The sequence below is a fragment of the Macaca mulatta genome, chromosome 11 (genome assembly GCF_049350105.2).
Source record: "Macaca mulatta isolate MMU2019108-1 chromosome 11, T2T-MMU8v2.0, whole genome shotgun sequence".
Taxonomy (NCBI): domain Eukaryota; kingdom Metazoa; phylum Chordata; class Mammalia; order Primates; family Cercopithecidae; genus Macaca; species Macaca mulatta.
Genome location: NC_133416.1, coordinates 72,086,178 through 72,112,382, shown reverse-complemented (window position 1 = coordinate 72,112,382; position 26,205 = coordinate 72,086,178). Strand labels below are relative to the sequence as shown.

The following is a 26,205-nucleotide window of genomic DNA, read 5'->3' as shown; positions in this document are numbered from 1 at the left end:
TTCAACATCCATTCATGTTAAAAATTCTCAATAAACAAGGTATTGAAGGAATATACCTGTACCTCAAAATGTTAAGAGCCATACATGACAAACCCACAGCTAATATCATACTGAATGGGTGAAAGCTGGAAGCATTCCCCTTGAAATCTGGCACAAGACAAGGAAACTCTCACTACTCCTGTTCAACACAGTATTGGAAGTTCTGGCCAGAGCAATCAGGCAAGATAAAGAAATAAATGGCATCCAAATAGAAAGAGAGGAACTCAAACTATCCCTGTTTGTTGATGACACGATCCTATTCTAGAAAACTCAATTGTCTCAGCCCAAAAGTTTCTTAATCTGATGAGTAACTTTAGCAAAATCTCAGGATACAAAATCAATGTGCAAAAATCACTAGCATTCCTATACACCAACAATAAGCAAGCAGAGAGTCAAATCATGAATGAACTCCCATTCACAATTGTTACAAAAAGAATAAAATACCTAGGAATACAGCTAACAAGGGAAGTGAAGGACTTCTTCAAGCACCACAAACCACTACCCAAAGAAATCAGAGAGGACACACACAAATGGAGAAACATTCCATCCTCATGGATAGGAAGAATCAATGTTGTGAAAGTGTCCATACTCCCCAAAGTAATTTATAGATTCAATGTTATTCCCATCAAACTACCATTGACATTCATCACAGAATTAGGAAAAACTATTTTAAAAATCATATGGAAACAACAAGGAGCTGGAGTAGACAAGACAATCCTAAGCAAAAATAATAAAACTGGAGGCATGATGCTACCCAACTTCAAACTAGACTACAAGGATACAAAACAGCATGGTACTCATACAAGAACAGACATATAGACCAATAGAACAGAGTAAAAAACTCAGAAATAGGGGCTGCAGTGGCTCACGCCTATAATTGCAGCACTTTGGGAGGCCGAGATGGGCAGATCACTTGAAGTCAGGAGTTTGAGACTAGCCTGGCCAACATTGTAAAACACTGTCTCTAGTAAAAATACAAAAATTAGCCAGGCATGGTGGCAGGTGCCTATAATCCCAGCTACTCAGGAGGCTGAGGCAGGAGAATCATTTGAACCCAGTGGGCAGAGGTTGCAGTGAGCCAAGATCATACCACTGTACTCCAGCCTGGGCTACAGAGTGAGACTCTGTCAAAACAAACAAACAAACAAGAAAACTCAGAAATAAGACTGCACACCTTCAACCATTGGATCTTCAACAAACCTGACAAAAACAAGCAAAGGGAAAAAGACCTCCTGTTTAGTAAATGGTGCTGGGAGAGCTCGCTGGCCATATGCAGAAAACTGAAACTAGAGACCTTCCTTATACCATATACAAAAATTAACTCAAGATGGATTAAAGACTTAAATGTAAAACCCAAAACTATAAAAACCCGAGGAGAAAATCTAGACAATACTATTCAGGATATAGGCAGAAGCAAAAATTTCATGACAAGGATGCCAAAAGAAATTGCAACAAAAAAGCCTGTAATCCCAGCACTTTGGGAGGCCAAGACCGGCGGATCACGAGGTCAGGAGATCGAGACCATCCTGGCGAACGTGGTGAAACCCCATCTCTATTAAAAAGTACAAAAGAACTAGCTGGGCGAGGTGGCGGGTGCCCGTAGTCCCAGCTACTCGGGAGGCTGAGGCAGGAGAATGGTGTAAACCTGGGAGGCGGAGCTTGCAGTGAGCTGAGATCTGGCCACTGCACTCCAGCCTGGGTGGCACAGCGAGACTCTGTCTCAAAAAAAATAAATAAATAAATAAATTGCAACAAAAGCAAAAATTGACAAATGGGATCTATTAAACTAAAGAGCTTGTATCAACAGGGTAAATAGACATCCTACAGAATGGGAGAAAATTTTTGCAATCTATGCATCTGACAGAGGTCTAATATCCAGCATCTATAAGGAACAAATTTACAAGAAAAAAAAAAATTAAAAAGTAAGCAGAACACTCCTGGAGCAAGATGGCCGAATAGGAACAGCTCCAGTCTCTGGCTCCTAGCACGAGTGACACAGAAGATGGGTGATTTCTGCATTTTCAACTGAGGTACTGGGTTCATCGCACTGGGGAGTGCCAGACAATCAGTGCTGGTCAGCTGGTACAGCTCGACCAGCTAGAGCTGAAGCAGGGTGAGGCATCGCCTCACCTGGGAAGTGCAAGGGGGAAGAGAATCCTTTTCCCTAGCCAGGGGAACTGAGACACACAACACCTGGAAAATAGGGTAACTCCCACCCTAATACTGCACTTTACCAAGGGTCTTAGCAAACAGCACACCAGGAGATTATATGCCACACCTGGCCGGGAGGGTCCCACGCCCACAGAGCCTCCCTCATTGCTAGCACAGCAGTCTGCGATCTAACTGCAAGGCAGCAGCAAGGCTGGGGGAGGGGCACCCACCATTGCTGAGGCTTAAGTAGGTAAACAAAGCTGCAGGGAACCTCAAACTGGGTGGAGCCCACAGCAGCTCAAGGAGGCCTGCCTGTCTCTGTAGACTCCACCTCTGGGTACAGGGCACAACTAAACAAAAAGCAGCAGAAACCTCTTCAGATGCAAATGACCCTGTCTGACAGCTTTGAAGAGAGCAGTGAATCTCCCAACACGGATGTTGAGATCTGAGAAGGGACAGACTGCCTGCTCAAGTGGGTCCCTGATCCCTCAGTAGCCTACCTGGGAGACCCTCCACTAGGTGCAGACCAACATTCCACACCTCACACGGCAGTGTACACCCCTGAGACGAAGCTTCCAGAGCAAGAATCAGACAGGAACACTCGCTGTTCAGCATTATTCTGTCTTTTGCAGCCTCTGCTGCTGATACCCAGGCAAACAGGTCTGGAGTGGACCTCAAGCAATCTCCAATAGACCTACAGCTGAGGGTCCTGAATGTTAGAAGGAAAACTAACAAACAGAAAGGACACCCACACCAAAACCCCATCAGTACATCACCATCATCAAAGACCAAAGGCAGATAAAACCACAAAGATGGGGGAAAAAGCAGGGCAGAAAAGCTGGAAATTCAAAAAATAAGAGCACATCTCCCCCTCAAAAGTAACGCAGCTCATCACCAGCAATGGATCAAAGTTGGAAGGAGAATGGCTTTGATGAGTTGAGAGAAGAAGGCTTCAGTCCATCAAACTTCTCAGAGCTAAAGGAGGAATTACATACCCAGCACAAAGAAACTAAAAATCTTGAAAAAAAGAATGGAAGAATGGATAACTAGAATAATCAATGCAGAGAAGGCCATAAACGAACTGACAGAGATAAAAACCATGACAGGAGAAATACGTGACAAATGCACAAGCTTCAGTAACCAACTCGATCAACTGGAAGAAAGAGTATCAGCGATTGAGGATCAAATGAATGAAATGAAGCGAGAAGAGAAGTCTAAAGAAAAAAGAGGAAAAAGAAATGAACAAAGCCTTCAAGAAGTATGGGATTATGTGAAAAGACCAAATCTATGTCTGATTGGGGTGCCTGAAAGTGAGGGGGAAAATGGAACCAAGTTGGAAAACACTCTTCAGGATATCATCCAGGAGAACTTCCCCAACCTAGTAAGGCAGGCCAACATTCAAATACAGGAAATACAGAGAATGCCAAAAAGATACTCCTTGAGAAGAGCAACTCCAAGGCACATAATTGTCAGATTCACCAAAGTTGAAATGAAGGAAAAAATGTTAAGGCCAGCCAGAGAAAAAGGTGGGGTTACTCACAAAGGGAAGCCCATCAGACTAACAGCAGATCTCTCAGCAGAAACCCTACAAGCCAGAAGAGAGTGGGGGCCAATATTCAACATTCTTAAAGAAAAGAATTTTCAACCCAGAATTTCGTATCCTGCCAAACTAAGTTTCAGAAGTGAAGGAGAAATAAAATCCTTTACAGATAAGCAAATGCTTAGAGATTTTGTCACCACCAGGCCTGCCCTACAAGAGATCCTGAAGGAAGCACTAAACATGGAAAGGAACAACCGGTACCAGCCATTGCAAAAACATGCCAAAATGTAAAGACCATCGGTGCTAGGAAGAAACTGCATCAACTAACGAGCAAAATAACCAGCTAATATCACAATGACAGGATCAAGTTCACACATAACAATATTAACCTTAAATGTAAATGGACTAATGATCCAATTAAAAGACACAGACTGGCAAATTGGATAAAGAGTCAAGACCCATCAGTTTGCTGCATTCAGGAGACCCATCTCACATGCAGAGACACACATAGGCTCAAAATAAAGGGATGGAGGAAGATCTACCAAGCAAATGGAGAACAAAAAAAAGCAGGGGTTGCAATCCTAGTCTCCGATAAAACAGACTTTAAATCATCAAAGATCAAAAGAAACAAAGAAGGCCATTACATATTGGTAAAGGGATCAATTCAACAGGAAGAGCTAACTATCCTAAATATATATGCGCCCAATACAGGAGCACCCAGATTCATAAAGCAAGTCCTTAGAGACTTACAAAGAGACTTAGACTCCCATAAAATAATAATGGGAGACTTCAACACTCCACTGTCAACATTAGACAGATCAACGAGACAGAAAGTTAACAAGGATATCCAGGAATTGAACTCAGCTCTGCACCAAGCGGACCTAATAGACATCTACATAACTCTCCACCCCACATCAACAGAATATACATTCTTCTCAGCACCGCATCGCACTTATTCCAAAATTGACCACATAATTGGAAGTAAAGCACTCCTCAGCAAATGTACAAGAACAGAAATTGTAACAAACTGTTTCAGACCACAGTGCAATCAAACTAGAACTCAGGACTAAGAAACTCAATCAAAATCGCTCAACCACATGGAAACTGAATAACCTGCTCCTGAATGACTACTGGGTACATAACAAAATGAAGGCAGAAATAAAGATGTTCTTTGAAACCAATGAGAACAAAGATACAATATACCAGAATCTCTGGGACACATTTAAAGCAGTGTGTAAAGGGAAATTTATAGCACTAAATGCCCATGAGAGAAAGCTGAAAAGATCTAAAATTGACACTCTAACATCACAATTAAAAGAACTAGAGAAGCAAGAGCAAACACATTCAAAAGCTAGCAGAAGGCAAGAAATAACTAAGATAAGAGCAGAACTGAAGGAGATAGAGACACAAAAAACCCTCCAAAAAATCAATGAATCCAGGAGTTGGTTTTTTGAAAAGATCAACAAAATCGATAGACCACTAGCAAGGCTAATAAAGAAAAAAAAGAGAGAAGAATCAAATAGACGCAATAAAAAACGTTAAAGGGGATATCACCACCAACCCCACAGAAATACAAACTACCATCAGAGAATACTATAAACACCTCTACGCAAATAAACTAGAAAATCTACAAGAAATGGATAATTTCCTGGACACTTACACTCACCCAAGACTAAACCAGGAAGAAGTTGAATCCCTGAATAGACCAAGAGCAGGCTCTGAAATTGAGGAAATAATTAATAGCCTACCATCCAAAAAAAAGTCCAGGACCAGATGGATTAACAGCTGAATTCTACCAGAGGTGAAGGAGGAGCTGGTACCATTCCTTCTGAAACTATTCCAATCAATAGAAAAAGAGGGAATCCTCCCTAATTCATTTTATGAGGCCAACATCATCCTGATACCAAAGCCTGGCAGAGACACAACAAAAAAAGAGAATTTTAGACCAATATCCCTGATAAACATTGATGCAAAAATCCTCAATTAAATACTCGCAAACCGAATCCAGCAGCACATCAAAAAGCTTATCCACCATGACCAAGTGGGCTTCATCCCTGGGATGCAAGGCTGGTTCAACATTCGCAAATCAATAAACGTAATCCAGCATATAAACAGAACCAAAGACAAAAACCACATGATTATCTCAATAGATGCAGAAAAGGCTTGTGACAAAATTCAACAGCCCTTCATGCTAAAAACTCTCAATAAATTCGGTACTGATGAAACCTATCTCAAAATAATAAGAGCTATTTATGACAAACCCACAGCCAATATCATACTGAATGGGCAAAAACTGGAAGCATTCCCTTTGAAAACTGGCACAAGACAGGGATGCCCTCTCTCACCACTTCTATTCAACATAATATTGGAAGTTCTGGCCAGGGTAATCAGGCAGGAGAAAGAAATAAAGGGTATTCAATTAGGAAAAGAGGAAGTCAAATTGTCCCTGTTTGCAGATGACATGATTCTATATTTAGAAAACCCCATCGTCTCAACACAAAATCTCCTTAAGCTGATAAGCAACTTCACCAAAGTCTCAGGATACAAAATCAATGTGCAAAAATCACAAGCATTCCTATACACCAATAACAGACAAACAGAGAGCCAAATCATGAGTGAACTCCCATTCACAATTCTTCAAAGAGAATAAAATATCTAGGAATCCAACTTACAAGGGACGTGAAGGACCTCTTCAAGGAGAACTACAAACCACTGCTCAGTGAAATAAAAGAGGACACAAACAAATGGAAGAACATTCCATGCTCATGGATAGGAGGAATCAATATTGTGAAAATGGTCAGACTGCCCAAGGTAATCTATGGATTCAATGCCATCCCCATCAAGCTACCAATGAGTTTCTTCACAGAATTGGAAAAAACTAAAGTTCATATGGAACCAAAAAAGAGCCCACATTGCCAAGACAATCCTGAGTCAAAAGAATAAAGCTGGAGGAATAACGCTACCTGACTTCAAAGTATACTACAAGGCTACTGTAACCAAAACAGCATGGTACTGGTATCAAAACAGAGATATAGACCAATGGAACAGAACAGAGCCCTCAGAAATAATACCACACATCTACAGCCTTCTGATTTTTGACAAACCTGAGAGAAACAAGAAATGGGGAAAGGATTCCCTATTTAATAAATGGTGCTGGGAAAATTGGCTAGCCATAAGTAGAAAGCTGAAACTGGATCCTTTCCTTACTCCTTATACGAAAATTAATTCAAGATGGATTAGAGACTTAAATGTTAGACCTAATACCATAAAAACCCTAGAAGAAAACCTAGGTAATACCATTCAGGACATAGGCATGGGCAAAGACTTCATGTCTAAAACACCAAAAGCAATGGCAACAAAAGCCAAGATTGACAAATGGGATCTAATGAAACTAAAGAGCCTCTGCACAGCAAAAAAAACTACCATCAGAGTGAACAGGCACCTACAGAATGGGAGAAAATTTTTGCAATCTACTCATCTGACAAAGGGCTAATATCCAGAACCTACAAAGAACTCAAACAAATTTACAAGAAAAAAACAAACAAGCCCATCAAAAAGTGGGCAAAGGATATGAACAGACATTTCTCAAAAGAAGATATGCATACAGCCAACAGACACATGAAAAAATGCTCATCATCACTGGCCATCAGAGAAATGCAAATCAAAACCACAACGAGATACCATCTCACACCAGTTAGTATGGCAATCATTAAAGAGTCAGGAAACAATAGGTGCTGGAGATGATGTGGAGAAATAGGAACACTTTTACACTGTTGGTGGGATTGTAAACTAGTTCAACCATTGTGGAAAACAGTATGGCGATTCCTCAAGGATCTAGAACTAGAAATACCATATGACCCAGCCATCCCATTACTGGGTATATACCCAAAGGATTAAAAATCATGCTGCTATAAAGACACATGCACACGTATGTTTATTGTGGCACTATTCACAATAGCAAAGACTTGGAATCAACCCAAATGTCCATCAGTGACAGACTGGATTAAGAAAATGTGGCACATATACACCATGGAATACTATGCAGCCATAAAAAAGGATGAGTTTGTGTCCTTTGTAGGGACATGGATGCAGCTGGAAACCATCATTCTCAGCAAACTATCACAAGAACAGAAAACCAAACTCCGCGTGTTCTCACTTATAGGTGGGAATTGAACAATGAGATCACTTGAACTCGGGAAGGGGAACATCACACACCAGGGCCTATTATTGGGAGGGGAGAGTGGGGAGGGATGGCACTGAGAGTTATACCTGATGTAAATGATGAGTTGATGGGTGCTGACGACTTGATGGGTGCAGTACACCAACATGGCATAAGTATACATATGTAACAAACCTGCATGTTGTGCACATGTACCCTAGAACTTAAAGTATAATAAAAAAAAAAAAAGTGAGCAAAGGACATGAACAGACACTTCTCAAAAAACATACATGAGGCCAAAAAACATAAGAGCTAAACATCATTGATCATTAGAAAAATGCAAATCAAAACCACAATGACATATTATGTCACTACAGTCAGAATGGCTATTACTATTATTATTATTGAGGTAGAGTCTTGCTTTGTTGCCCAGGCTGGAGTGCAGTGGCATGATCTTGACTCACTGCAACCTCCACCTCCCGGATTCAAGCAATTCTCGTGCCTCAGCATCCCAAGTAGCTGGGATTACAGATGTGCACCACCATGCTCAGCTAATTTTTGTATTTTTAGTAGAGACAGGATTTTGCCATGTTGGCCAGGCTAGTCTCCAACTCCTGACCTCATGTGATCTGTTCATCTCAGCCTCCCAAAATGCTGGGATTACAGGTGTGAGCCACCGCTCCTGGCCCAGAATGGCTATTATCAAGAAGTCAAAAAACAACAGATGTTGGCAAGGTTGTGGAGGAACAGGAACACTTTTACGCTGTTGGTGGGAGTGTAAATTAGTTAACAATTGTGGAAGACGGTGTGGCTATTCCAAAAAGACCCAGAGACAAAAACATCCAACCTAGCAATCCCATTACTGGATATATACCCCAAGGAATAGAAATTGTTCTATTATAAAGTCACATGCACACATATGTTCATTGCAGCACTATTCACAATAGCAAAGACATGCTCTCAACCTAAATGCCCATCAATGATAAACTGGATAAAGAATATGTGGTACATATGTACCATGGAATACTATCCAGCCATAAAAAGGAACAAGATCATGTCCTTTGCAGGGACATGGATGGAGCTAGAGGCCATTATCCTTAGCAAACTAACACAGGAACAGAAAACCAAATACCACATGTCCTCACTTATAAGTGGGAGCTAAATGATGAGAACACATGGACACACGGGGGAACAACACACACTGGGGCCTGTTGGAGGACAGTGGGTGAGAGAAGGGAGAGGATCAGGAAGAATAGCTAGTGGATGTTGGGCTTAAATACCTACGTGATGAGATGATCTGTGCAGCAAGCCACCATGGCACACGTTTGCCTATGTAACAAACCTGCACATCCTCTACATGTACTCCTGAACTTAAAAGTTGGAAATTTAAGAAAAAAAGTCTTTGTGACTAATATTTTTTCTTCTATTTTTATTTTTGTCTATTTTTTGAGATGGAGCCTCACTCTGTCATCCGGGCTGGAGTACACTGGCACAATCTTGACATTGCCACCTCCTTCCCCCAGGTTCAAGCAGTTCTCCTGCCTCAGCCTCCCAAGTTGCTGGGAATACAGATGCACACCACCATGCCTGACTAATTTTTGTATTTTTTTAGTAGGGACGGGGTTTCACATGTTGGCCAAGCTGGTCTTGAACTCCTGACCTCAGGTGATCTGCCCACCTCAGCCTCCCAAAGGGCTGCAATTACAGGCGTGAGCCACCGTGCCCAGCCTCTTATGTTTATTAACAAAGATTTGTTGAGTCTATGATGTGTTAGGCTTTATGAAAGATACTCAGAATCCAAAAATGTAGTAATTTAACCCAATGGATTTACAGAAACAAAATGAAACATAAATGGGGACTCGGAGGCATCAGATTGAAATAACGTTTTTGGGAGATTTGCTTGGAGGCAAGAAATTCTGCTCTAATTTTCTAAAACTAATTAAGTGGCCCATACCTCCTGGCAAGTAGAACCTCTCAAATTGTGGGACACTCAGAGACTCATCTGCAGTCCCAAAGTCAAAGCTTGTTGGAAAACTTGGTGGTCTCTTTAAATAACACACTCCTCCCAGGGCCTAACAACACTGGTTGCCTCTGGGGAGGGAAAATGGGAGCAGAGGGATAAATAGATGTGGGTTTTTTAATCATCCATTCAAACAACATTGAGCAACTACTAGGTGCCTGTAGCTCTTTGAGGTCTTAATAACTGTGTGGTCTTGGGCACTTTTAAACTTTTTGGACCATAGTTTATAATTAATCCATCAAGGATAATGGACGTTTAGTAATTATTAATTTATTTCCTTAATACTTGTAAATTATAAATTGTAAATTGCTCCAAGTATAAAATTCAGGCCTTCCTCATCCAAAAAGGGAACAATGGAAAATTCAATTTGACTCTTCAGACACTCTGTGGATACTTGAGTATTGAAAAAGATATTTCTTCTGAGATAGAAACCAGGACCCTGACCCTGTAATTTGGTCCTTCGTCAGGGTCCTGCTCAAGGGTCATACATCAAGTCCACTCCAAGAGCAGAGGCTCCTAACATTTGTGGCACTGAGGGCTCCATGCAGCTCAGGTTTTACACATTCACATACAGAGACTATCTCCTGCCAGGTCCCTTGCCTATCAAGATTAGGCCTTGAGTTGAAGGAGAAGGCCTCACGATATGTGGTAGCAGGCATGTATTTTCCTAAATGCCAAGTCCCCAACAAAGTCTGAATGCAGTCTCCAGAGTTTAGCCAGTGCCTGATTCCTCCTTTGCACCACAGTCAAAAAGGGTAGCCAGGTCCTTATGAGACTCAGAGGACCAGAGCCAATTGCAGCCAACATTACAGCTGGTGGACAGCACCCTACACCTCCTGGCAAGTAGAATCCCCCAAATTGTGGGATACTCAGAGACTCACCTGCAGTCCCAAAGTCAAAGTCTGGTGGAGAGCGTGGTGGTCTGTTGAAATAATACACTCCTCCCAGGGCTTAATAACACTGGTTGCCTCTGGGGAGGGAAAATGGGAGCAGAAGGATAAATGTGGGGTTTTTTCTTCCATTCAAACAACACTGAGCATCTACTATGTGCCTATAGCTCTTTGAGGTCCTAGAGACACTGAATGAACAAAATAATGCAAAAACCTTTGCCCTCATGAAGCTTATTTTCTGTCGGGGACCAAGACGATAAATAACATACAGTTTTAAATGTCAATGTTAATTATAAATGCTAAGTGATAAATGTCTATAGTGCAGCATTGCATTTACCTGTTTACTGATCTCTTTCACTACAATGGGAACAACTGGAGGGCAAGAATCAAACCTGTTTTTGACTCAGGGCCTTTGTACTTACTGTTCCCTCAGCCTGCATATTTGTCCCCAAGTGCAGCAATCACACAAAGCAGAGGGGAAATTTGTTAACTGGCAGAATAAATGAAGGCTATGCCTAAGCATGTGTTCCAATAAATGTTTTCAGGAGCACTTGCATACATGTGAGTACATGTGCACAAACAAGTGAAACAATGAGCTATGGGGATAGACGCAGAATAGCCCCATAGTGGTCCCTCAAGAAAGATGAGAGGCATCATGAAAGAGCTGTTCCGTGGGTGTGGGGGTGCAGGAACAGAGTGCAGAGGGGCTTCTGCCCTGACCCTCAATGTGGAAGGGTGAGAACAGATGAGCACACAGCTTTAGTCTGAAAGCCTCTCTTGCTTTGTTTCCAGTGCCACGACTTAAGGAGTGAAGAGAGGGCATGGAGAACAAGCAGAGTGTGCAGGGCATATGCTGAGATAAGAAACTGGATCTGAAACAAGTTGAATACTTGCAGGCAGGAAGAAATGGATCGCACCAAACCAAGGTTGCTCTGGGTCTCCACATTCCCTCTGGTTCAAACCTTATTGTTAAGTCGGATTCCCATTCATCCTCCTCTTCCCTGTCCTGCTCCTGTTCTGAACATAGATTTGAGGATGACTTATGTTCCTCTCCCAGCTAAGCCCTCAGAGGGCGGGACTTGGGCTGGGAACTCCTTCTGGACAGCAGAGCTCTCCAAAGATTTTGTAGGAAGAACTACTTTTTATTTTCTTAGTCTTAAAAAAAAAAAAAAAAAAAAAAAAAAAACTCAATCATTTGTACATATTTTCAAGAAACACAGAAAATAATATTTTTTAAAAATCATTCATAAGCCTAGGCGCAGTGACTCACGCCTGTAATCCCAGCACTTTGGGAGGCCGAGGCAGGTGGATCACAAGGTCAGGAGATCAAGATCATCCTGGCCAACATGGTGAAAACCCCCTATACTAAAAATAGAAAAATTAGCAAGGCATGGTGGCACGTGCCTGTTATCCCAGCCACTAGGGAGGCTGAGGCAGGAGAATAGCTTGAACCAGGGAGCCAGAGGTTGCAGTAGGCCGAGATCGCACCACTGCACTCTAGTCCGCCAACAGATGGAGACTCTATCACAAAAAAAAAAAACCTCATAATCTACCACCCAGGAATACCACTGTTAACATTTTAGTGTACTTCCTTCAAGTCTTTGTTTTTACACAGTTAAATTCATTTTGAATATATAATTTGCAATCTTCTTATGTAATATACTGTTATGAGCTTTCTCGCACACTATTTTCAATTCTTCCAAATTTCCATTGTTGTTGCTGCAGAATAATCCACCATTTGTTCACTTTATTGTTGGACAATAACTTTCCTAGAAGTTTTGTGTGGTCTTGGGTTCTGTGCCAACTGAGACAAGGACCGAGGTGGAATGGAAGGTGCCAAGCCTGACAACACCCGCATACCAATAAGGAGTCTGGCAACCATGAGAAGTCGTGTGAGAGTTGGAGCCCAGGAAATGTAGATGCTACCTTGGAGTCTTACCACACAGAGCTTCAAGATCTGCTGGTGGATGTCCAGGCATTGTTGGAAGACTCCAGTCAGATCTAGCGCTGAACTAGGTATAGCAATAGTATAAGAAATACTGTATGATGACAAAGCTGAGAAAGTGGGAGAGAAAGCAGTAAAGCAGCCATACTCTGAGGTACTCCAATTAAGGATGTAGGAATTTAACTTTTCTATTAATTTCATGTACTGATTCTGTGTCCAGAATTGGTGGGTTCTTGGTCTCACTGACTTCAAGAATGAAGCCGCAGACCCCGGCGGTGAGTGCTACAGTTCTTAAAGATGGTGTGTCCAGAGTTTGCTCCTTCAGATGTTCAGATGTGCCCGGAGTTTCTTCCTTCTGGGTGGGTTCATGGTCTCACTGACTTCAGGAATGAAGCACCAGACCTTTGTGGGGAGTGTTACAGCCCTTAAACGTCGTGCATCTGGAGTTGTCCGTTCCTTTGGGGGGGTTCGTGGTCTTGCTGTCTTCAGGAGTCAAACTGCAGAACTTGGAGGTGAATGTTACAGCTCATAAAGCCGGTATGCACCCAAAAAGTAAGCAGCAGCAAAATTTATTGCAAACAGCAAAAGAACAAAGCTACCACCCCAGCTCAGGTCACCCCCAATGGTTGCCATTGGTGGCTCGGGCAGCCTGCTTTTATTCCCTTATCTGACCCCACCCACATCCTGCTGATTGGTCCATTTCACAGAGAGCTGATTGGTCCGTTTTGACAGAGTGTTGATTGGTGCAATTACAATCCCTGAGCTAGACACAGAGTGCTGATTGGTGCATTTACAATCCTCCAGCTAGACATAAAAGTTCTCCAAGTCCCCTCCCGACTCAGGAGCGCAGTTGGCCTCACTTAGTGGGTGGTGCCTGGGGGCTGCAGGCGGAGCTGCCTGTCAGTCCCGTGCCATTGTGCCAGCACTCCTCAGCCCTTGGGCAGTCATGGGACGGGGCGCCACAAAGCAGGGGGCGGCGCCCCTGGGGAGGCTTGGGCCCCACAGGAGCCCACCGGGGCGGTGGAGGGTGGAGGGGCTCGGGCACGGCGTGCTGCAGATCCCGAGCCCTGCCCTGCAGGGAGGCGGCCAAGGCCCAGCGAGAATTTGAGCATGGCCCGGCGGGTTGGCAGTGCTGGGGGACCTGGCCCACCCTCTGCAGCTGCTGGCCCAGGCGCTGAGCCCTTCACTACCGGCGCGGGCCGGCTGCTCCGAGTGCGCGGCCACCGAGCTGTGAGCGCCCTGGGCAGCCCTGGTTCCCACCCGCGCTTCTCCCTCCACACCTCCCCGCAAGCAGAGGGAGCTGGCTCCGGCCTCGGCCAGCCCAGAGAGGGCTCCCACAGTGCAGTGGCGGGCTGAAGGTCTCCTCAAGCGCCGCCAGAGTGGACGCCGAGGCCGAGGAGGCACCGAGCGCGCGGGCTGCTAGCACGTTGTCACCTCTCACTTCAACTTTAACTTTGGAGGCATTCCTGTATTTATGAGAACCAATTTAAATAGTACTGACTTGGGAGCACTTAAGCACCACAATGGGAGAGCCACAGTACAGTTATTTTCACGGTGGAATGGTGGGCCAAGGTGGCCTAAAGGTCTTCTCCCTGAGTTCTCATAGGTTGCTAGTTAATAGTAGTGACATCTCATGCACCATTTGCATTGTTTTCATCGTGTGAGTTTTTTGTTGTTTTTTATTGTATTAAAAACTTGAATTAGCTAAACCTGCAGCTGTTTTTGTATAACTTGTGAGTCAAGAGTAGTTTTTACAAAAAGAAGAAACAATGTGAGACAGAGACTGTATGTGTCCTACAAAGCCCGAAATATCTACTATCTGGCTAGTTACAGAAAAGTTTCCTGACCCTCAGTTTAAGAAATAAATAAACCTCAAATCTCAGTACCTTTGCAAAATAAAGGGGTTTTTTTTTTTTCGTTATTCAGTTCAATGCAGATGTTCCCAGCCCAGAAGTGATACATATTATCTCACTTGTGTGGCAAGAAGCAGTCACATGCTCACATTTGGAGCAAAGAGGCTAGAAAATGCAGCCTCTTATCTGCACAATGACTCTCAAGGACACTTCCCCTTCTTTATTGTATGTCAGAGCTCAGGCCTCCCCTATAGAGGGGGAAGAATGTATTTTTGGTGGACAGATAAGTCTCTCTGCCAAGGTTCAATTACATGCATGTATATATACTGTTAATTTTTAAAGTAAGTATGTGTTGTTAATTTCAATGTAAATTCCTTGTGTTTTTTAACCTACAAGAAGTTTGCCTGCAAGGAGTTTTTCAGAAACTGAAACTACTGAAAGGCTTGGGTGCCAGCTGTAACTTACTACAATTAAGGAGAAGTCAGACAAGCATTAATGTGTGAAAACACTGAACAAAAGCACAGGAGCAGAAGATGGCTCAGTCTCTGTTGTGTTCCACTCTGTTCCAAATAAAAGCACATCTAATATAGTTGTCCCACACAAGTCTCCTGCCCTTTCTAAACTGTGGGAGCAGAAAATGAAGAAAACCCTCAAATTTTTTGGATGTAACTCTAATATCACTCCAACTCTGCACAACTCTTCTCTTACACAAACCACAATTATTGAAAGCATTTCACTGGGGACAACCATGGTGCCCTGCTTGCTCAGTGACTTCTAGACTAAACAAGGTTCACTGTTCCAAAAGCAGACAGTAGTTGGATAACACTTTTACTCCCCAACAGCTATAGATCATACCTTCATACCTGTGTGCAAACCTTCTTTCCCTACATGCAGTTATGATTTAAACAGCCTTTTCATTATAGAAGGAGATCACAGTATCACAATAGGAGAGCCCCTCTGTGCCAGAGATGAACTAAGGCTGTGCATATGAGGGCTTGAAAATCTATTTAGTGTGCTCTAAACGTAAGGAATTAGTATTTGGATTTTTTAAGTGCAGGAGGTGTGTGTTAGAAACTTTGAGGTTGAAAAATCAGATGCATTTACAGATGCCCTTAGCTGATTGCATTTTATGGCAAAGATACAAGGGGAATAAAGAAAGCCAGGAAATTATTCCTACACTGAATACCATGTAGTGACAAATCAATTCTTCTCTTGAGGGATTTGAATTCAAATCACTCAGAGAGGCAACAGTCTAAACTGGTAATGAGAGAGAGAAAAAAGGAAAGAGGTCACAAGAAAAATGGAATGAGTAGAGTAGGGTCCATATGTCAGAGAAGTTTAAGCCTGAAGGATCTGTGTTCTAGAACCACTACTGGGTCTCCTTTCAGTGCTGCTATTATGTCTTGAGAAGGTTGAACAACATTCTACAGAGATTTTAAAAACTGCATGAATAACTGTGTCTTACAAATGCAAGGTTTTCTCTTCTATCATGATATAATAATTTTAACCTTGCTGTGACATCCTCCTATATCTTGTTCTATTTTTTGCTGCTATAACAGAGTTCCACAGAAACTAAGAAATTTAAAAAGAAAAGAGACATGGTTCTGGAGGTTGGGAAGTCCAAGATTAAGGGTCTGCATCTTGTGAGGGCCTTCTTACTGTGTCATAACATGGGGGAAAGCATCAAAAGGTGAGCACACAAGACAGAGAGAAAAATGAGGGCTGAAAGTAATTCTTTTATCAGGAACCCATTTTCACAATAACAGTATTAATCCATTTATGAAAGCAGAGCCCCATGACCCAGCCACTCTCAAAAGATCCCATCTCTCAATACCATCCTAATGGTAATTCAATTTCAATATGAGTTTGAGAATATTCAAACCACAGCACTGTGCTATTTTATTATATTTGTTTTGATATTTATTTTTATTTATTTGATATTATTATTTTATTAATTTTAATATGGCTAAATCTAAAAAGGAATGATTTTTACCAATTTTTGAATTTTATAGTTGTGAAATAAATACTTTCTCATGGGAAAAATTAAAACTCTAGAAAAAAGTAGGAGGAGGAATATAGAATTCTACTGACCCACCCACCACCCTATCATCCTTCATTTTTGTTCTCCAGGAGCAATCACTGCTATGAGTTTCTTGAGAAGCTTCTCAGAAATGTCATCTGTGTACTGCTCTTCATTTTAATCTAATTTCTTCTAGATACTAAGACAGTGGTTTGGTTGACCCAAGGATGTCCTGGTGACCTCTTGCCTTTACTTGGCATAATCTGAAGGCATCCAGTTCTCCCAGAACAGCATTCTCCACTTAGCTGACCTTCAGTAAAATTGCAATGTGAACCAGTTGTCTTGGACACTTTTCTTCATTTTTCTTCATGCCCAAACATCCCATCACTCCTCAGGACAGCTCATGCCACACCCAGAGTTTTCCTGCCCAAGTAATAATCCATGTTCAAAAAACTGTTCTGTACTCTATACTCCATCAAATCTTTCAATGAGATAAATACTAGATTGTGAATAAATGGGCTTTCTTTATAAGCAGGTTACCTTTTCTAAAGGATATTTTTATTTTATTTAAAAAAATCAAAGAAGAAAAAACTTATAATAGTGGAATTTACAGTTAGTAGTCAACAAATATTTGTTGAGTGGCTTATTTGTGCCAAGCATGAAGTTATAGGGCAAAAAATGTTTAGATTGGAGGAAACCAATATCTACTATGAATAGATTCCTGAGCCTGTTCCAGAAAGGCACAGCATGACTGAAATGGTTGCTGAAGAACAGAGGACAGGGGAAATGATCCAAAATAATAGTAACAGGCACTCCATGAGTTGAAACTTGTGACTTGTCTTTGTTTTTAGTTTCTATCTTGTGGAAAATTTTGCTGTTTTCACCCTGTCACAGAACAGATGGAACCATGATTTATGATTCACAGTTTGTGAAGCCAATGTAATATTCTACCACACTTTGTGACCCATCATGTTTTCCTCATTTGCAATATTTTTTCTTCTGGGACACTTGTCACAAAAGGATCACTGAGATGTTGGGATGAGAGTGGCTCAGCCATTATAAAGTAGGGAAACTAGTGATATCACAAGGGTCATTTATGTATCCAACAAATATTTATTTGGCCCCTTAATGTGCCAGGTACTGCTCTAGGGACTAAGGAGCCAATGGACAAGTCAGATGGGTCTTTACTCTGTGAAGGAGAAAAATAATAAACAAGTAAATAAGCAAACAAATGACAAGATCATTGCATAGAAGTGCTTTGAAGAAAATAAAATGAGGTAATGTTATAAAGAGTGACTGGAGGTGGACAACATTAAATAGGGTGGTTGGCCAGGTGCGGTGGCTCGTGCCTATAATCCCAGCACTTTGGGAGGCCAAGGTGGACAGATCACTTGAGGTCAGGAGTTCAAGACCAGCCTCGGCAACATGGTGAAACCCTGTCTACTAAAAAAAAAAAAAAAAAAAAAAAATACAAAAATTAGCTGGGTGTGGTGGTGGGTGCCTGTAATCCCAGCTACTCAGGAGGCTGAGGCAGGAGAATTGCTTGAACCCAGGAGGCAGACATTGCAGTGAGCCGAGATCATGCCACTGCACTCCAGCCTGGGTGACAGAGTGAGACTCCATCTCAAACATATACATACATAAATAAGGTGGTCAAGGAATGCCTCCCTCAGAGGTGTCATCAAAGCTGATGCTTAAATGATGAGAAGAAACTGGTTCTTCAAAAGTCATAAGGAGGTGTGTTCCAGATAGAGGGAACAGAAAGTAAAAAGTTGGGTAGAAGTTTGGGATGCACAAATGCAGACTCGAGGCAAGTGGGCTATATTCACCAACCCATCCTTGTATCCCTCCCACCCCTGCTTTCATCCAGCTATTTGATGCTGATACCACTGGGGTCATAGGCCAGGATGTTGGCTTTATGCTGTCTAGTGCATCAAATAAATTACCTCCTGGCTCCAATTTAGAAGCTTTAGTGTGGCTCTGGTGGTATTCTGTTTCCTATTCCACATTACAGTTCACAAGAAGTCGACTAGCATAGCGATCCCAAGGGAATACCAGCCTTGAAACATGGGAAACAACCCAAACATGAATGGCAAAGCATCTTCAGTAAGAGATGGTGGTGATTTTCCTCCAGTTAAATTTGTTTGTAAGGAAAAGTCTATTGTTTTCTAGGTAAACCTGGTGATACAGTCACAGCAAAAGTACATTACATTCATGGCAACACATTTTATGAACTATTATTCCAGTATCTATGTGAAGCAATAAATTATTTGAATTATAGTGTATACTCTTCACTAATACTCTAAGTCCATCATTTCTTATCTACAATTCTGGAAAAATTATTTTGAGACAAGATCTCACTATGTCGCCCAGGCTGGTCTTGAACTCCTAGGGCTCAAGCAATCCTCCCATCTGAGCCTTTCCAAGTTGTTAGGACTACAGGCTATAAATCTGAATTTTTTTTTTTTTTTTTTTTTTTTTTTGAGACGGAGTCTCGCTCTGTCGCCCAGGCTGGAGTGCAGTGGCCAGATCTCAGCTCACTGCAAGCTCCGCCTCCCGGGTTTACGCCATTCTCCTGCCTCAGCCTCCCGAGTAGCTGGGACCACAGGCGCCGCCACCTCGCCCGGCTAATTTTTTTGTGTTTTTAGTAGAGACGGGGTTTCGCCGTGTTAGCCAGGATGGTCTCGATCTCCTGACCTTGTGATCCGCCCGTCTCGGCCTCCCAAAGTGCTGGGATTACAGGCTTGAGCCACCGCGCCCGGCCAATTCTGAAATTTTTTTAAAAATTTGAAAACTATTATTTTTCATATTGCATAATGGGGCTATTTATCATCTTTATCACAATTAGTGTCAATTTTCATACCCACCTAATGGCACAGATATTAAGATCTTAGTTAAAAGATATTGCTGTAGCACTCATCAGTGGTATTACATAATATATAATGTATCTACCATTTTACCTACATAAAATCAGAAATACGAATTCTGACCAGTGTGACCGACATGGCGAAACCCCATCTCTACTAAAAATACAAAAAAACTAGCCAGGCATGGTGGCCAGTGTATGTAATCCCAGCTACTCAGGAGGCTGAGGCAGGAGAATTGCTTGAATCTGGAAGGCAGAGGTTGCAGTGAGCCGAGAACGTGCCACTGCACTCTAGCCTGGGTGACAGAGTGAGACTCCATCTCCAAAAAAAAAGAAAAGAAAAGAAAAGAAAAAGAAAAAGAAAGAAAAAAAGAAATACAAGTTCTGAAAAATATCTGGCACAAAGTGTGCAAAAGCAAACTTATGCTCATGAATCTCAGGATATTTTCATAGCTTTAATTTAACACAACCACCCTCAGTGGGCCTGCCAATATTTTAATGAGTAAATGGTCAAGAGAAAAAAAATGGCTAACTAGGCAGTACAAGATAGTGGCTAGGCTTAGCTTCTCCCACTAATGCATATTATATCCTTGTAATTGCCCACCAAATTCTAACCTATACAAGAAAAGAACATGGTAAATGTACAGTATATTTATGATAACACACTGTGAACTTTTATCCCAGTGTCTCTGTGAAGCAATAAATTATTTGGGCCATAGGTATGTCCTACTAACTGTTGTATCCCCAGCACATAGAAGTAACTGGCACATAGTAGACATTCAGCAAATATTTATTGAATAGTTGGTCCATTGTTAATACTTGGCCACAATGATGCCCACTGCACTTGCTATCTTAAATGACAACTACACATCAAATGCTGATGCAGTTTCTTCTGAGTTTTCTGCTGATCCAAGGTCAGGATATCCTTCAAACAGATGTTTGCCATTCCTGAGACTCGCATGACACTCTGATGGCAAAAAGAATCTGGTTTCCTGCCAAAGCCCAATTTATACTTTCTGAAGAGTCTGCTAGCTCTGTTTTTCTAAATAAACACTCAGTTGAACAGTCCCATGACTCTCTGATCCAAATAAATACTTTGAATCATTAACAGTCTCCACCAGCAATGCTAATGAATTTGAATTCATTTTTAGACTCTTTCTACTCAGATCCTATCCCCTTCTTTTTTTGACCTCCACAGCTTCCACAAAGACTCTTATGAGCATCCATTTGATCCTCATGTTTGTTCTCCTATTGACTCAGCCAAGAGCATCAGCAGGAACTACAGCCTTCCCAGATGCTGTGGCTACAGCTCCTTCCCTTTCTATCTCATTCTGTAGCAGGTCCAGGAAAGTGAAGCTCTGCTAGCACAGTCTCCCGTAGATGAACCACAACAGTCACTTATTTCTTTGAGCTGAGAGGGAATGAGAACTCTGTCTGCTATAGTCGACCTGGCTGGACAAAGAACTTAAGTTCAGCTCTGAAATCTAGGGATCAAGGAGCCATGCAGAATACAGAGAATAAAAAGGGGTAAATTTGATATGTTGTATCATCTATAAAATAGCACATCTGGGTGTTTATTTAACTGACAACTAACAGATAATTTTTAAGACACCTAAGGGCATTAGAAAACATGATTCCCACTATATAGATTCTTAAGTGAGTGGGGCTGAGAAGTGTTTTCAGGTTTAACAGTAAACATCTGCTGCTTTTTTTGAATCTTATTTTTTTTTAATGCAGAAAACTTAGAAAGTACAAAAAAAGCATTTTAAAAAGAAACGATTCCTGCCTCTCAAGCTACAGATAATGTCTTTTTTCTTTTTCAAAAAATATAATTTTGAGGCTAGCCTGAAAAAAATCTGTACGGGCCCCAAAGGGTCTCCTTGTGAAAGAAAATGCTGCTAATGGGAGTTTTGTGTTATGCGTGGGCACTCACAGTTTTCGAGAAGACCATGAAGGAAAGCTTCAACTCCTGAGGGCTCCAGACTCCCTGAGAGAGAGAAAAAGGAAAACTTCGGGGTTGATGATCAGAGCCTCAGACACTTTAACAATCTTGCCTCATTTCTTGAACCTGAACTTATTCAGAAGTTGGGGTGCTTCTCTAGAACTCTAGCAAGCTAGTTATGAAACTGAATTATCATAGGAACGTGTCCACTGGAAGGTTGGTGGAAAGCCCTGTCGCTTAAGGAGGCAAAAAATGTCCTTCCATTTTGATTTGGAAAGAACCCTGAGCCAAGCTTGGAAGGATCATGGTGCTTTCTGGAACCACGGCGGCATAGATGGGGTTTGAAGGTGTGTATACCTCCAGTGTTTGTGCTATATAGGCAGGCATGAGACTAGGAAGCAGATCACATATATACGGAGCAGCAAGCTCAAGCACTGGCTCAAGCAGATTGGAAGTATAAATGCCAACCAAGATTGTATAGGAAATGTAGGCAGAAGTGCATAGAGTCCTAGGAAATTTCTTTCCAGCCTATTCCAAATGTACAGTGGCAGGAACAAGTACAGGACCTCTCTTCATATAGAAAGATAAAGACAGTGTCACCCATTAGCATGCCAGGGAGGCTGGACAAGGCTACTCTGCTTTGTGAAGCTGTGTCATGTAAGAGAAACTCCTAGAATCAGAGTCCTGCAGAAGCAGCAACCACCAGTGATAGGGAAGATGGCTGGAGCCGGGGCAGAGCCGAGAGGAAGCAGCAACAGCAGCAGCAGCAGCCACATGGAAACCATTGGGAAAACAGAAACCAGAGGGAAGGAGCATAGCCCTCCCTGGCCACACACATGAGTAGGTTGCAATAGGCCAATAAGGCTAGAGGGTAGTGGGTTGGTGGAGTGGATTGAACCACAATTCCCAGTCACAATAATAAAAACCAGTAGGGGATTGATCCCATGTGTGACTATGGCTGATGTGACTTGAGAATAAAAAAGAGTTTCTTGAGGGAAAATGTTTGGTTCCAGAGCAGGAAGGCCACCCATACCAAAGATAAATGTTGATACTTTCCACATCCCTAATTCCAAGACTATTCTTTAAATCCCATCAGCTCACCTGGAACTTTTGTGGTCCCCACTGCCTGCCCAATGTGACAGTCACCAGAAGCTTAGCTCCAAACCCATGCCTGTGAGGTTGGACTCCAGACTTGATGGAGTGTATGTATCCAATGGCAACTCAAAGGGGAAATATTAAGAGTGAGAAAACGGAGATTCTCCAACCAGGGACTATTATCTTCATGCCTCTTGGATATTGCTTATTAAACTAAAAGGTAACTGACCCAAAGAAAATAACCCATCCCATCCTTTTCTCAGGATACTCGACTTTTATACCCTCAAATGAAGGATTCTTTAAGCATAGCCAGAGTTTGGATGTAGGGGAGTGTGTGTGTGTGTGTGTGTGTGTGTGTGTGTGTGTGTGTGTGTGTGTGTGTGTGTTGTATAAGCAGCCCTGAGACTAGGAAGCAGGTCACACATGCAGAGCATCACGCCCCAAATCTGGCACTGACTCAAGCAGATTGGAAGTAGAAATGCCAAGCCAGGTTGTATAGGAAATGTGGGCAGAATAAGTGGTTAGAGGCCCAGGAAACGTCCTTCTGGTCTGTTCCAAATGTACGGTGGTATGAACAAGTATAGGACTTCTCTTCATATAGAAAGATAAAGAGAATGTCACACACTAGCATGCCAGTGGGGCTGGACAAGGCCACTGTGCTGTGTGGGGTTGGGCCCTGTGAGAAAACCTCCTGGAGTGGGAGCTTAGCCCCCGTAGCCATGGGCTTCAGGACAGGAGGCAGCAAGATGATAGAAGGCCAAGCTGGGTGCAGGAATGAATGAACATAGGAACAGAGGCCATTGAGAAGGATATTGAAGGATACCTTTGGTCGCAGACTGCTTCCTGAAATCCCTGGCCTACCTGCAGGTGTCGTGTGTCTCAACAGGAAACCTCATCAACTTACAGCTCCAGAATCTTGGGACAGAGGTCCATAGCTCAGAAAGTAATGGTTACTATGACAAAAAATTCACCATCAACAACAAAGATACACACACACACACACACACACACACACGACTTCTTCATTTTCAGTATCTTACCATCACCCAAACAACACAAACACCACCAATCTGGGCAGTCTTTGGAATGCTTTTTATTTTCCACTGATATTCCTACAACTTGGACCATTTAAAAACAACCACCTGCTCTTGATTGTGACATGCTAGCAACACTGAGGTAATTATGGCCTCAGCTCCAGGCAGATCCATTTCAGGGGAGTTCCTACCACCACTCATTGTCTCTCCACAAGGAGACCTGAATGGAGAAGGGAAAGGCTGAAGGCTATATCTCCCTCTGATCTAAAAGTTCAAACTTTAGAGAAGAGCCATGCTGTTTTCTGGAGCTGGCATGTCAGTGCCCTAGTTCTTTCTACAAACAAGTTTACCTCCTCCCTTCCACTCAAGTCTTGGCCAATTCTATTTAGAATTCTAAAGGTAGAGGGACCACTTCCTGGCATTTCTGAGAAACCTGCTCAGGCTATCTTCACAACTCCACTCAAACTCACCCGTGTCCTGGAAGAGGGGCTGCAAAACCACTCTCCAGGAATTTCATGCTAGAGACAGAGGCCAGCTGAGACAAGTGTCCACTTTCACTGTTTCTGCTCCTTCAGGAACAGGCTGGGTTCAATGGCCCCAAAGATGCTTTCCTTGCCTAAAATTCCAGAGAAAACTGGACTGAAGCAAGATTTGGCTCCTTGGTTGGACACATGTCCAATTACTCCAAAGCCTTTTTGCCTCAGTCTGTATCCAAGACTCAACGGCAGCCAGCATTGACCAATGTGTGCCCTGGGTCACTGCGGTGGAAGCAGGGACGTGTGGAACAAATAGTACAACACAATCTCACTCTGGGGAAAAAAAATATGTGCTGCAGAAAGTCAGTGGAGGACAGCATTTTGGTAGATTTTTTGTTTTAGTCGTTTCGTCAATAAATGTTTTCTCAGACACATGCTGGGCCCTAGAGATAGTGTGCTGAACTGACAGATAGTCCCTGCCTTCACCTAGCTAACTATTAAGCTCAGGTTTGAGGATCCAGCTGATCTGACTTCAAATCCAGTGGCCTACATTTGCAGAGCCTCCTCAGCTATAAAATGAGGATGATAAAATTATGCAAAGGGTTATCATGAGAGGTAAATCAGATAATCTATGTGAAGTATTTAGCCCACTGCCTTGCTCTAAGTGGTGGCTGTTGTTAAGATCATTATTTCATAGGTCACCCGAGGCCTGCTGGAAACTGTGCACTGGACACCAGAATGACCTTATGTGTATGAAGGGCCTTTGGCAGGCAACCAACCCAGAGTCTCAAAGGACAGCATCCCAGCTACAGACAACACAGCCCCAGAGCTCTCAGCTGAAGCTCAGCATTCACAATCACACAAAGGCCAGAAGAACCCAAGCCCCACCACTGCTGGCAGGCCACTGCCCCAGGCAGCAATAAAGGCTCCCAGAGACCTTTTGTCAATTGTCCCCTGAACAGAACATAAACATCTCCACGCTGCCATTCAGTGGACATCCTGTTTACATGGTGAGTGGGGATCTTGGTTGCTTTCCCTCTTGTCTTTTTAAAGGCTGTAATTATGTTTACCCAAGTCCAGCAGTAGGTGCCAGGAGGACTGTGAGTTGATTTCCCTGGCTAACACTGCAGACGGCTGGCGGCAGCCCCACTGACCCCTGCATCCCAGGCAGAGAGCCAGCCCTACATTCTCCTTACAAAGACAGCCATTCTCACTGAGCAGTTTTCTTTGCATGCATGCTGGGATGCTCTGGATAATTGGCTAGCCAATGCCAAGATACGTCAGCACTATGCACGTACCAGATATCTGGATAATGAAGGGAAAGGAAGGGTACAGAGCTCTGTAGTTAGAACGCCTCCTGGGTACCATGCAGTGTACCATGAGCATTTCACATGCAGGGGGTCCCTGGCTTATGATGGTTCAACTTATGATTTTTTTTTTTTTTTTTACTTTATGATGGTGCAAAAGCAATGCACGTTTAGTAGAAACCATACTTCAAGTACCCATGCAACCATTCTGTTTCACTTTCAGTACAGTATTCAATAAATTATATGAGCTATTCAACACCTAATTATAGTAGTCTTTGTGTTAGATGATTTTTCCCAACTGTAGGCTAAAGTAAGTGTTCTGAGCAAGATTAAGGTAAGTCCAGGCTAAGGTGCAACATTCAGAAGGTTAGTATATTAAATACATTTTCAACATACAATATTTTCCTTTTATGATCAGTTTATCAGCATGTAATCCCATCACGAATTGAGGAGCATTTATATATTGTTTTGGTCAATCCCAGTACAACCCAGAGAGTTAGGTATTGTTACCAGATTTTTACAAATGAGGAAACAAAACATGAGGTCACTCTGCTGATAAGTGATAGAACTGGAATTTAAATTGGATCCATCAAGCTCTGTAGTCTATGTTCTTTCTTCTCCAGGGAAAAAAAAAATGAAATAACATTTTATGCATGCCCAGATGAGTTGTTTTGACGCAGTGATTCCCAGGTGGTTTCATCCCTTTCCCATCTGTTGTAATATATTTTCAAACATCAACTCAATGCATTATTTTTTTTTAATGGAGCCTCACTCTTGTCGCCCAGACTGGAGTGCAATGACACAATCTCAGCTCACTGCAACCTCTGCCTCCCAGGCTCAAGTGATTCTCCTGCCTCCACCTTCCAAG

The 26,205-nt window shown here is 42.5% G+C and overlaps 2 long non-coding RNA genes across 2 annotated transcripts in view; one reads left to right on the top strand and one right to left on the bottom strand.

Annotated features, from left to right (window-relative positions):
• The window catches only part of LOC107000933 (uncharacterized), a 108,577-nt gene that overhangs the window by 21,695 nt on the left and 60,677 nt on the right, over positions 1-26,205 (bottom strand). The gene's annotated exons all lie outside the window — the stretch shown is intronic.
• Positions 1-26,205, top strand: part of LOC144332944 (uncharacterized) — an 89,060-nt gene that overhangs the window by 38,365 nt on the left and 24,490 nt on the right. Inside the window, exon 3 of the long non-coding RNA XR_013401203.1 lies at positions 11,592-11,695. This is a non-coding gene — a long non-coding RNA (uncharacterized LOC144332944). The remainder of the gene's footprint in view (positions 1-11,591; positions 11,696-26,205) is intronic.